Raw genomic sequence first — 11,220 nt, 5'->3', positions numbered from 1 at the left:
TAACCATTACGGGGATAGAACCCGCGACCTTGGCGTTATTAGCACCACGCTCTAACCAACTGAGCTAACCGGCCGTGTGCACATCTACGACACGGGCTGAACACTAATAGGTGAAGGCACGTAACAAGGACGTCGCTACCAGGTTCCAACTGTAATCAGTCATCATCCGACACGCATGGGCCACGCCTCTAGCTAGCCTGACCCGGTTTCACACGGATTCGGCCCTTTTTCTTAGGCGTGACGAGTCCGATGGTGTCCCAGCCTGACCGGTCGCACATTTTGCAAGATATGCTTGCTGCATGAACCGCCTCGACCAGTTGAAACACCAAGGCAACGACTTCCCTTGCCGGGCTTCATATGAACTACTACTACTTTCGGCTGCTCCCGTTAGGGGTCGCCACAGCGGATCATCCCTTTCCATTTCTTCCTGTCTTCTGCGTCTTCCTCTGTCACACCAGCCACCTGCATGTCTTCCCTCACTACATCCATAAACCTCCTCTTTGGCCTTCCTCTTCTCCTCTTCCCTGGCAGCTCCATATTCAGCATCCTTCTCCCAATATACTCAGCATCTCTCCTCCACACATGTCCAAGCCATCTCAATCTTGTCTTGTCTTGTCTTCATATGAACGCGATATCAAAACACCTCATGTCCTGATGCTCGGTTTCTCTTGTTCAAAGCAGTAGAAACGCCCAACAGCGCCGTTACCATGATCGCCGAACTGCGCATGCGTCGTGGCTCACGCAAACTCCCGGAGCAGACGGAGGGGCCAAAAGCGATGCATGCTGGAAATAGATAACCCACCTGCGTTTCATGCACACATACCATTTTGTCAGCTTATATTTGTTATAGACGTTTTATTTGTAGGCTAGTGTCTCGGCCACATTGCAGTTTCCCCTTTATTTCCCAAGGAAATGTCCGCTTTGTTGAGCGAGACAAATAAAGTTTATTATTCCACCCCACTCAACCTGCATTTGAAGAAAGCAGCACGAGCGATCTGTCCCTGAGTTACACATTTGACCTTACACTTGCCTTCTGGTCAAATTTAACCATTCACATTTCCACCCCTCTGTCATTAATAGGATTTCTTTCATCCAGTTGCCTTAACGCATCATGGCAACTTTCACAGTGGGCATAAGCACCAGAACACAGAAAGGTTTAGTCGAGTTTATTTGCCAAAATCACAAGGTAGTCCCGAAGGGCTTTACATTCAGTGCAACATCCCAGATAGCAAATTTGCTGTGGCCCGGTCCCGTCCCACACCGACACTTTCATCCGGCCCACATACCACGTGGAATGATGGCACTTGGGCAGTCTGCTCCTGTTTGCCAGATCTGGACCAGAACCAAGCCATAGCAATGCCGCATGTGCCACATATTTGCCAAAGGTGGCCCATATTTGTTTTGTGATATTTGGGCCATATTCACCATTTACCACACGGGCCACTTCAGGGTCACACCCAGATTACATGTTGCCGAGAGCACCGCACCTTTGCCAAAAAAAGGCCCACCTTTGATTCGGCATATTTGAGTCATATTTGCTATCATACATATGGGCCACTTCAGGCTCACATCCATTTTGTCAGGGCCTGAAGAAGGCCATCTGTGTCGCATCATTGCCTGAAGTGGCCCACATCCGGATGCTGTCTGGAATACGACACCCCCATCCTTAGACTGCTGTCTCCAATGAGGAAAAACTCCACAAGAAAACCTTACCAGGAAAAGAAATGGGAGGAACCTCAGGAGGAGCAGCGGAGGACGGAACTTCATGCAGGACGGACAGACTTGAGATAGAGAACACAGAAGGAACCAAGGGGATGTCCACAGCCTTGGCTTTGTTTCCACCACTGGGTCAAAGTAGTACCAAGCAATGGCTGCACACGTGTGACAACTGGGACATTAAATAAAAAGGCGTCAAGCATTGTCCTAGTCGCAGATTCCCCCCAACTGTGAACAAATTCAAGTAGGCCTAGCAGCAAAATTATAGCATCAATATGTCAGGAAGCTGATGCATCACCTATGTTGCAATTTTACCTTTAAATACGGGACATGTTTTTTCATCTTGACGAGTCTGACTTGTATTTGAATGGGCAGAATATGGCAACAAATTCCCTCATCTCTCTATCTAGCTGTCTGTCTGTGTAGCGTAGTCTAGAGATTGATTTCTTTTCTTTTCCTAGCTACCTCGGCTGTGAAGTAGTGGATATCTTGTACTTCTAGCATGCACAGAAGGGGCTTCACTAATGGATGAGCTACAGTGTATTTGCTGTATTTTCTGTGAAACTATGTGAGACAGCCGCATGTCTCCACACCCATACACATGTCACCAAGACATATTGTTGTACTTTATTTTATTGCATGTAGTTTTTCGTTGTGCTTATGTAGCAGGAGTCAATCAATCAATCACGTTGCATTTTATAGGGGTAAAAAGTACAGCAGTAAAAAGTACCCGCATGTTAATACGTTGAAGTTCGTCAAAATATTATGTTACCAAGGGAGTAATGTTCTAATAGGCTTTAATCATAGAAACGTTTTATGGTATTCTGGCGCCCTCCTATGGTGTTAGTTGGCATTGGCTGTAATCGCCGTAAACGTCACTCTCGTCCCTTTTCTCACGACCGCTGACGAGAGTGGTGGGTAGAATCTCTGCTCCGTCCCTTTTGGTGAATTGAATTGTTACAAACCACTTGAAAATATGCTCCACGCTTCTTAAGTGTTTTATTATTTGTGAGAAGTGTAATTGTTACAAGTGCCTACTGTAATTGTGTTATCGATATAAATGAATGGCGTTCTGCAAATTCGCTAGCTAGCTTCCGCAGGCTCGCTAGGTAACTAGCTAATCATTTGCTTTACATGAACAGGAGCAAGATATTGTAGCGAATTCGGAGGACAACGCAACCACAGGAATTGCCGCGGCCGGGAAGCGAACCCGTGTCGCCCGCACCGCAGGAGGCATCGCTAACCGCTCGACTTTTTTTTTTTGTCTTTTATTATGAAAATATATTTTTGGAAAAAAAAATACATTTTTGATTGCATGTATTGTCCATCAATTCCACATTGTTACATTTGTTTTACACTTTGTGTCGCTTACACAAGATAGTATCTGTCTCTCTTTATACATAAAATAAAGCCATGCTTTCCAAATCATCAACTTAAATCAGTGCTTTGGAACCAGAACAGAAAATGAAACAAATCAGCCCTTTTGAACGAACCTTAGACTGTGTTTTTAGAAGAATGTAACATTACAATACTTGTTCCCCAAATTAAAACACCACTTTGAGATTTTAAATGACACACATTCCACATTAAATAGAATGATCCCACCTTCCCCTTAACTTAAATAAAAAATAACAGAGAAAATTAAAAGAAAACGTAACTCATCTTTAACTCTGTTTCTATTTACCCTTCCGATAATCATCATTTTCCGTTCACATCATTTCAGACTTCTTCCTCCCCTCCCTCCCTCACCAGTTCCATACAATCTCTCCCCTCCTGTTGAGGGAGAGGAGATGGCTGTAATGTCCGTAGACGCCTTGTCTTACTGACATAAGAATAATTCAAGAACGAGCCGACTTCGTAGGTTCTTAACTGTGTAGCTTTTACTAGCGTTCATCCGACATACAACCTTCATAACATGCGCTTCTAACTTCCTGTATACGTCACACGCACTGCACGTACACCCGTGAGTAGGTCAAGTTAAACACGTGACCTTTCATTCATTACATCTCCCCCTCTAAGATGATTTTCTAACCTGTATATCACCCCCCTTTTCACAAAAAATAAAAAATCCCCCCACAATACACCAGTCCATACGCCTCACAAATCCAGCCGGATTGCAGGCTTGCTCACCCTGCCAGAGCGAGTAACATATGGTGTGGAAGTTGGCATTTCTGCTGCTCGGGACTCATCCGTGTTTCCACTCTCCCCTGGAGTGACATGGTCAGGATCCCTGCTGACAAAGGTGAGTGTTTTAGGTGTGGCAAACAGGTGGCGCCTGTTCCTTCTGTAATGTTCACCTTGAGCTGTCTCCACTATGTAGGATCTGGGAGTGGAGCTCTGACTGTGAACAACTGCTGGCATTGTCCCTGTTTTCTGTCCATCAAGTTTGGTGAGTACTGCATCACCCGAGTTCAGTGGGCGCAGTGTCCGCACGCCGTTCCTGCGGTTGTAGTAGAAAGCCTGCCTCGATTTGGCTGCGGCGTCAGCGGTTTTGATCAGTTCCTCTTTAGGCCAGGCCGGTTTCAGGTTATGCTGCAATGTGGGTAAGGTGGTTCTGAGTCTCCTACCCATGAGCAATTCCGCTGGACTGGCTCCAGTGGAAGAAGAGGGTGTAGCTCTGTATGTCAACAGGGCGAGGAGAGGGTCTTCCTGCCTTAATATGCTTTTGGCTATCTGAACAGCCCTCTCTGCCTGTCCATTACTCTGGGGGTAGTGTGGGCTTGAAGTCACATGGATGAAATCATAATCCTCACTGAACCTCCTCATCTCTTCTGAAACTAGCTGTGGCCCATTATCACTAACTACAATTTCAGGGATACCAAAACGTGCAAATGTAGCCTTCAGCCTAGCTACAACCTGACTGCTAGTAGTTGTTGGTAGATTTAGGATCTCCAAAAACCTGGAATAATAGTCAGACACTATCAAGTAGTTTTGCTTTTTGTACTCACACAGGTCTATGCCAACTTTCTGCCATGGTCTGGATGGGAGCTCACTTGACATTAAAGGCTCTTTTCTCTGTGTGTTCTTGTGTTCTCTGCAGAATTGACATTGCTGTATCTTTGTTGTAATGTGCTCTGTCATTTTGGGCCACCACACTGACTGGCTAGCTCTCTCTCTGCATTTAGCTATCCCCTGGTGCCCGTCGTGTATTCTGTCTAAGATCACCTCCCTCATCTCTGTGGGAATGACGATACGACTGCCTCTGATGACTAAACCATCTACCTCAGATAACTCCCCTCTCACCTGATAAAAGTCTCTGACTGTCTCCGGCACTTTATCGGCATACTCAGGCCAGCCGTGGCTGATGAAGCCCAACACTGTCTGGAGCTGCAGATCCCCATCCGTGCTCTGTTTTATCTCCTGCATCCTTTGAGGTGTGGCAGGCACCTGGCACACGATGGCATCAATGTGCGCTGCAACATCATCATGAGAAGCACCATCTCCGTAGCACTGCTCTGGGCCTCTGGAGAGTGCATCAGCCACAGCTAAAGTTTTGCCTGGTGCGTATTCAGCCACTGCATTGAAACGCATCAGCCTCATTAACAGTCTCTGGCACCTAATGGGCACATTATCCAAGTCTTTGCTGTTCATGAGAGGCACTAGTGGTTTATGATCGGTGACAAGTCTGAAATTGTCAAGCCCAAACAAGTACTTCTCGAACCTTTCACATGCCCAGACGCTGGCTAAGCACTCTTTCTCGATCTGTGCGTACCTTGTCTCTGCGTCACTCAGCCGTCGGGAGCAGTAGGCCACGGGCTTCCAGTGTTCCCCGTGCTGCTGGAGCAGAACGCCTCCCAGCCCGTAGCTGCTGGCATCTGCTGACACCACCGTAGCCTTAGTGACGTCATAAAAGGTGAGTACCGGGGCGGTGGCGAGTGCTGCTTTAAGGTCTTGGAATGCTGTGTTCTGTGCAGGTCCCCACAGCCACTCTGTCGTTGCTTTAAGCAATCCATAAAGCGGCTGACCTACAGTGGACAGCTCTGGGACGTATTTTGCCAAATAGTTCACCATCCCGAGGAACCTCTTGAGTTCCGTCACGTTCTGGGGCTGAGGAAAGTTCTCTATTCCGGCCACTTTGTCCGGGTCAGGTCTGATGCCTGCCTCGTCGATGACATGACCAAGGAAGCGGACTTGTTTCTGTTTGAACTTGCATTTCGCTTGGTTCAGTTTGAGACCTGCTGTTTCAATGACCCCCAGGGCCTCTGCTAGGCACCGGTCATGGATTTCCTCAGTCTCTCCATGTATAAGGATGTCATCCATGTACACCTCTGTGCCCTCTAGCCCGGTCAGAGTTTCCGCCATCTTTCTCTGGAAAATCTCTGGAGCACTCGTTATACCAAATGGAAGGCGGCAGAAAGCATACCTCCCAAATGGGGTGATGAAAGTGGTGAGCCCCCTGCTGTCTTCATGCAAGGGGATCTGGTAAAACCCACTTGCTGCATCCAACGTTGTGAAGAACTTTGACCCTGCGAGCCTTGGCATTATTTCCTCCATAGTGGGCAGCACGTATTTCTCACGTTTCACCGCTCGATTCAGCCTCCTGAGGTCAGCGCAGCAGCGAACCTCTTTCTTGTTCGGTTTCAGCACCGGCACCATAGCGGCGCACCATTCTGTGGGCTGAGTCACTTTTTCAATAATGCCCTCATTTTCCATGCGCTGCAGTTCTTTCTTAACCAGTGGTACAAGTGGCAGCGGTATCCGTCTGGCTGTATGCACCGCGTATGGCTGGGCACCCTCCACCAGAGCTATTTTCACTGGGTCTGTTTTCAGCAGTCCACTTGAACCGAAAACTCCACTGACCTCATTCATCCGCTTCACTAGACCCATCTCCACTGCCTCTGGACGACTCAGCAGACAGCTGCCTCTCCCCTTGATCACATACACTGGAAAGGAGTATTGTTTCTCCTTGTAGTTGGTTGTGGCTTGAAACTGTCCTATGCAGCTGATGTTTCCACCTGGGCTTATGAAGCATGTGTCAGGAGGTCCCAGTTTTATGTTTGGCTTCAGCTTTTTAAATGTCCCTTGGTTGATAACAGTAGCGTCAGCCCCCGTGTCAATTTTAAAGGTTATTGGTACATCACTTATTGTTAAACTAACAGTCCAATCTTCCTGACTGCTCTCTTTGCCAACTTCTCCCAGAAAGTACAGCTGTTTAACCTCTTCAGTGACTTCTCTCACCGCTTTAGAGTGACATACACGCTCCCAATGTCCCTTTTTATGACACTTGTTGCACTTACTGTTCGTTGCAGGACACTTCCGCTCATCGGTGTGCTGCGTCTTGCCGCACCTCCCGCATTCATCTACTTTGTTGGTTGCCGGACTGCCGCCACCATGACGCTGTCCGCCCTTTTTGTTTTGGCGTTCGTCCCGCCATCGGACAACATTGACGTTAGCCAGCAGGGCCTCTGGTTGGTTAGCTTGGAGGCTGAGCTGCTTTGTTATTGCCTCCGCCTGGCGCACTTGTTCAATGACTTTCACCAGAGTAAGGTCCGCTGTGAGCTGGAACTGACGGGAGAGCACCTTATCTTTTATGCCCACTACCAGACGATCTCTGATATGTTCATCCCTCTTGTCCCCAAACTCACAGTGTTCAGACAGCTCATACAATGTCCGGATGTACATCTCCGCTGTCTCTCCTGGCTGCTGGCTACGTGGATAGAAGCACGCCCTCTCATGTATGATGTTACGGCGGGGAATAAAGTAGCCGTCGAACCTTTTCAGTACGATATCATAGTCCACTTTATCACCCTCCGCCGCGAAGTCAAACGAGCTGAATATCTTTTCAGCCTCGCTGCCCATTGCATAAATCAGCGAACTCACTTGAATCTCCCCGTCGTCTTTATCCAGCTTTGTCGCGAGCCTGAAGCGCGAAAACCGTTGTCTCCACTCCGGCCATTCAACGGGGCAGTCAAACTTGAATTCACTCGGCGGATTAAACTTCGGCATGACCGCTCGTGTTCAGATACACAGACTATTCTGACACCATGTAATGTCCGTAGACGCCTTGTCTTACTGACATAAGAATAATTCAAGAACGAGCCGACTTCGTAGGTTCTTAACTGTGTAGCTTTTACTAGCGTTCATCCGACATACAACCTTCATAACATGCGCTTCTAACTTCCTGTATACGTCACACGCACTGCACGTACACCCGTGAGTAGGTCAAGTTAAACACGTGACCTTTCATTCATTACAATGGCTGTCTCTGATGAAGAGCCGGGTGAAGTCCGCATCGCCGTGCGTCAATCTGTAATGTGTTTGTTTTTTGACCATGATTTTTAAAATGTTCCAAACCGGGATGATTCTGCGTTCAAAGTGCGCAATGTTCCGACGTGATTTGACGGCCCACCGGGCGTGACTTAAGAGGAATTTGCACAGCGCTGTGTTCTTCACCCTGCTCTTCTCCCACACTCCAAACACAAAAAATACATCCCACGAATCCCCATTGTCCCAAATTAATCCCAGTTTGTTGACTAAGCACTTTTTCAGGGTTTCAAAGAAGCTCGCCAGCTCCGAGCAGTGCCCGTACATGTGCAATAATGTTTCAGGCAGGCACGTAGCCAGGTAGGTCGTTTTCGTGTCTGAACCCCCCCCCCCCGAAACCCCACGGCCCGTCTGAAATGGCACCAATAATTATTTAGTTATCGTTTTGATTATTTGTCACCGCCCCTCTACCCTATTCATATACTGCATCTATCGTGACTGACAGGCGTTAAACCTGTCAGTTAATTTGTTTCCAAACATGATGTATCTTATTGGTCTGTTTCGTAAAACAAATAAAATCACACGCTTTTGATTGGCTCAGGGGTCTGACGAGTCAGCTAAGCAACCTGCCACTGGTTATGATAGCTAAATGGTCGATCTATAGTTTGCTTTTCAAAAGCAATGGAGCCGCCGAAAGCTACCTGTAAATCAGGCAAGAGCACTAAAGTTAATATTCGTAAAATCAATGATTTTTTTGTTTCAACGTGTCCCGACTCAAAAAAGAAAAAAAAAGAACATTACAGATGATCTGGTCACTAACGTTACCGATTTCCCTGAGCAAGTGTTAGCAGACCCACTGCCCTCCTCCTCGGAAACGGAGCCAGAGTTAGCAGACCCGCCCGCCGCCCTCTACCTTGGAAACGTTTTCACACGACTTTGTGGATTATATTGGTGGGAAAATATCAGACGAACAGAGAAGAGAAATATACTCACTGGACTGGACGGCCAATATCGGACAAACATTCCCTACAAAACTAGGAGGTAAACTACGTTTCCAACGTAACTGGATTGACCAGTTTAGCTGGCTAGTATACTCAACAAGGTCCGACGGTTGTTTTTGTAAGCACTGTGTTGCGTTTGCAGTCGAGCATGTGGGCAAGGTAGGGCACACAAAAGCTGGCAAGCTAATTAATGTCCACTTCTCAGACTGGAAACAAGCTTTAGAGACGTTCAAAGACCATGCACAAAAGGCATATCACAAAGATGCATGTTTGAAAGCGGACAATTTCCAAATGGTTCTCAACAATAAAATGGATGCAATTTCACCGAGGCTTGATTCTGAGAGAAAAAAGCGAGTCCAAGAAAACAGAGAAAAACTCAAAAGCATCATTGCAACGTTGATTTTTTGTGGTCGCCAAGAACTCGCCCTGAGAGGTGATACTGATTCAGGACCAGTGACATTGAATGAGCCAACTCACAATGACGGAAATTTCAGGGCTTTACTCAGGTTTAGGGCTACATCTGGCGACACAGTACTGTTACAACACTTGAGTAAATGTGCAGCAAACGCTAGCTACTGCAGTCCTGATGTACAAAATGAAATAATCAGCATAATTGGAGATGTGATAACAAACAAACTGGTGCAAAAAGCAAACTCCGTGCAGTGTTTCGCTGTGTTGGCAGATGAAATGAAAGATGTTTCAGGGCGGGAGCAGCTTTCTGTCTGTGTCAGATACGTGAACCAGCATGACAGCCAATATAGCATCAGAGAGGATTTTTTGTCCTTTGTTGATATCGAGAAGTTAACCGGGGAGGCAATCGCCAATTCAATCGAACGTCAGTTGACAAATGCAGGCGTTGATTTACAGTTTTTATGTGGCCAGAGAAACGACGGCGCATCTGCCATGAGTGGCCGTTTAAATGGTGCCCAAGCTAAAATCAAAGAGAAGCACAAGCAAGCAGTTTATGTGCACTGTGCCAGCCACAGTTTGAATTTGGTCCTAAACAAGTGCTGCACTGTACAAATGGTGCGAAATTGCTTTGGAATTGTCTCGGAAATCTGCACTTTTTTCCATGATTGGGCTTTGCGGTCTGCATGCAGTCTGCGACACGAGACGGAGCGTCTTTTACCCGACTGCAAGAAAACGCGACTGACAAAGCTGTGTGAAACGAGATGGGTCGAACGCCACGACGCAATATTTACATTCAACGAGCTTTTAGACCCTGTGCGATCCAGCCTGCAGAAAATCGGTGAAACCTTCACAGGAGACGCATCTGTCAAAGCCACTCAGCTCTTTAATTCAATTGACAATGCAGAATTCATGCTGTCCATGAATGTGAGTGAGAAGATGCTTGCAAAAACCTACCACCTGTCCACCTTCCTTCAGAAGGAAAATTGTGACTTGGTGAGTTGCGTTTCAGCTGCTGATGCTGTTATTAAGCAGGTAGATGAGATGAGGGCTAACTCTGAGATGGAGTTCAGGCAGATTTTCCAAAAGACCTCTTCCCAAGCAGCCAAGTATGGGGTTGAATTTCGACCACGAAGAGGCATGGACTGCAATGAGGATCCATTGAAGGCCTGTGAAAATCACTACCGGCAAAAGCTTTTCATAGTCATGCTTGACTTTTATTCATCACAGATGAAGGAACGCTTCAGCAAACACATAAATTTGATCTCCAACCTCTGCTCCTTACTGCCATCTAAGGTCAGCATGCTGAATGACAGCTTAGCTCAAGCGCTCTCCAACCTGTATCCCGATGAAGTGTCACCGCATCTGGACGTTGTAAAGTCAGAAATTGACACCTGGCGGGATAAATGGAAAGATGCAACTTATGTTCCACGAAATGCCATTGAGGCATTAAATGCCTGTAACAGTGAGTTGTTTCCAAGCATCTTCAAGCTTCTCCGCGTTTTGACCACGCTTCCTGTCACCAGTGCCCATGTCGAGAGAAGTTTTTTCCCGTCTGGGAAGGATCAAGGACAAAATGCGCAGTACAATGACGGAAAGACGGCTTAATGGACTGACATTGCTCTCGGAGCACAGAGACATTGTGGTGACGCCGGAAGTGGTACTGGACATCTTTTGCAGACAAAAAAGACGATTGGACCTGCTTTTATAAGGTAAGACCCACTTTTATTTATTGATGCATTGATGATTATCTATGGGCCATTAATACGTTGACATTTACCGTACGGTTGGGTATTAGGCTATAGTATACAGTGTGGGAATTTTATTTACCGGTAGCTTTCGGCAGTGTTGCCCGACCCCCCCCCCCCAAAAAATATGTTTCTGGCTACGG

General features: G+C 46.9%; 1 non-coding gene across 1 annotated transcript; it reads right to left on the bottom strand.

Moving 5' to 3' along the window:
- Nucleotides 1–74, bottom strand: trnai-aau (transfer RNA isoleucine (anticodon AAU)). Its single transcript has one exon. It is a non-coding gene; the product is annotated as a tRNA-Ile (tRNA).
- Between the last annotated feature and the right edge of the window lie 11,146 nt (nt 75–11,220).

Source organism: Lampris incognitus, chromosome 2 (assembly GCF_029633865.1).
Source record: "Lampris incognitus isolate fLamInc1 chromosome 2, fLamInc1.hap2, whole genome shotgun sequence".
NCBI classification, from domain to species: domain Eukaryota; kingdom Metazoa; phylum Chordata; class Actinopteri; order Lampriformes; family Lampridae; genus Lampris; species Lampris incognitus.
The sequence above is the reverse complement of the archived record's forward strand: the minus strand, read 5'-3'. Positions and strand labels throughout refer to the sequence as shown.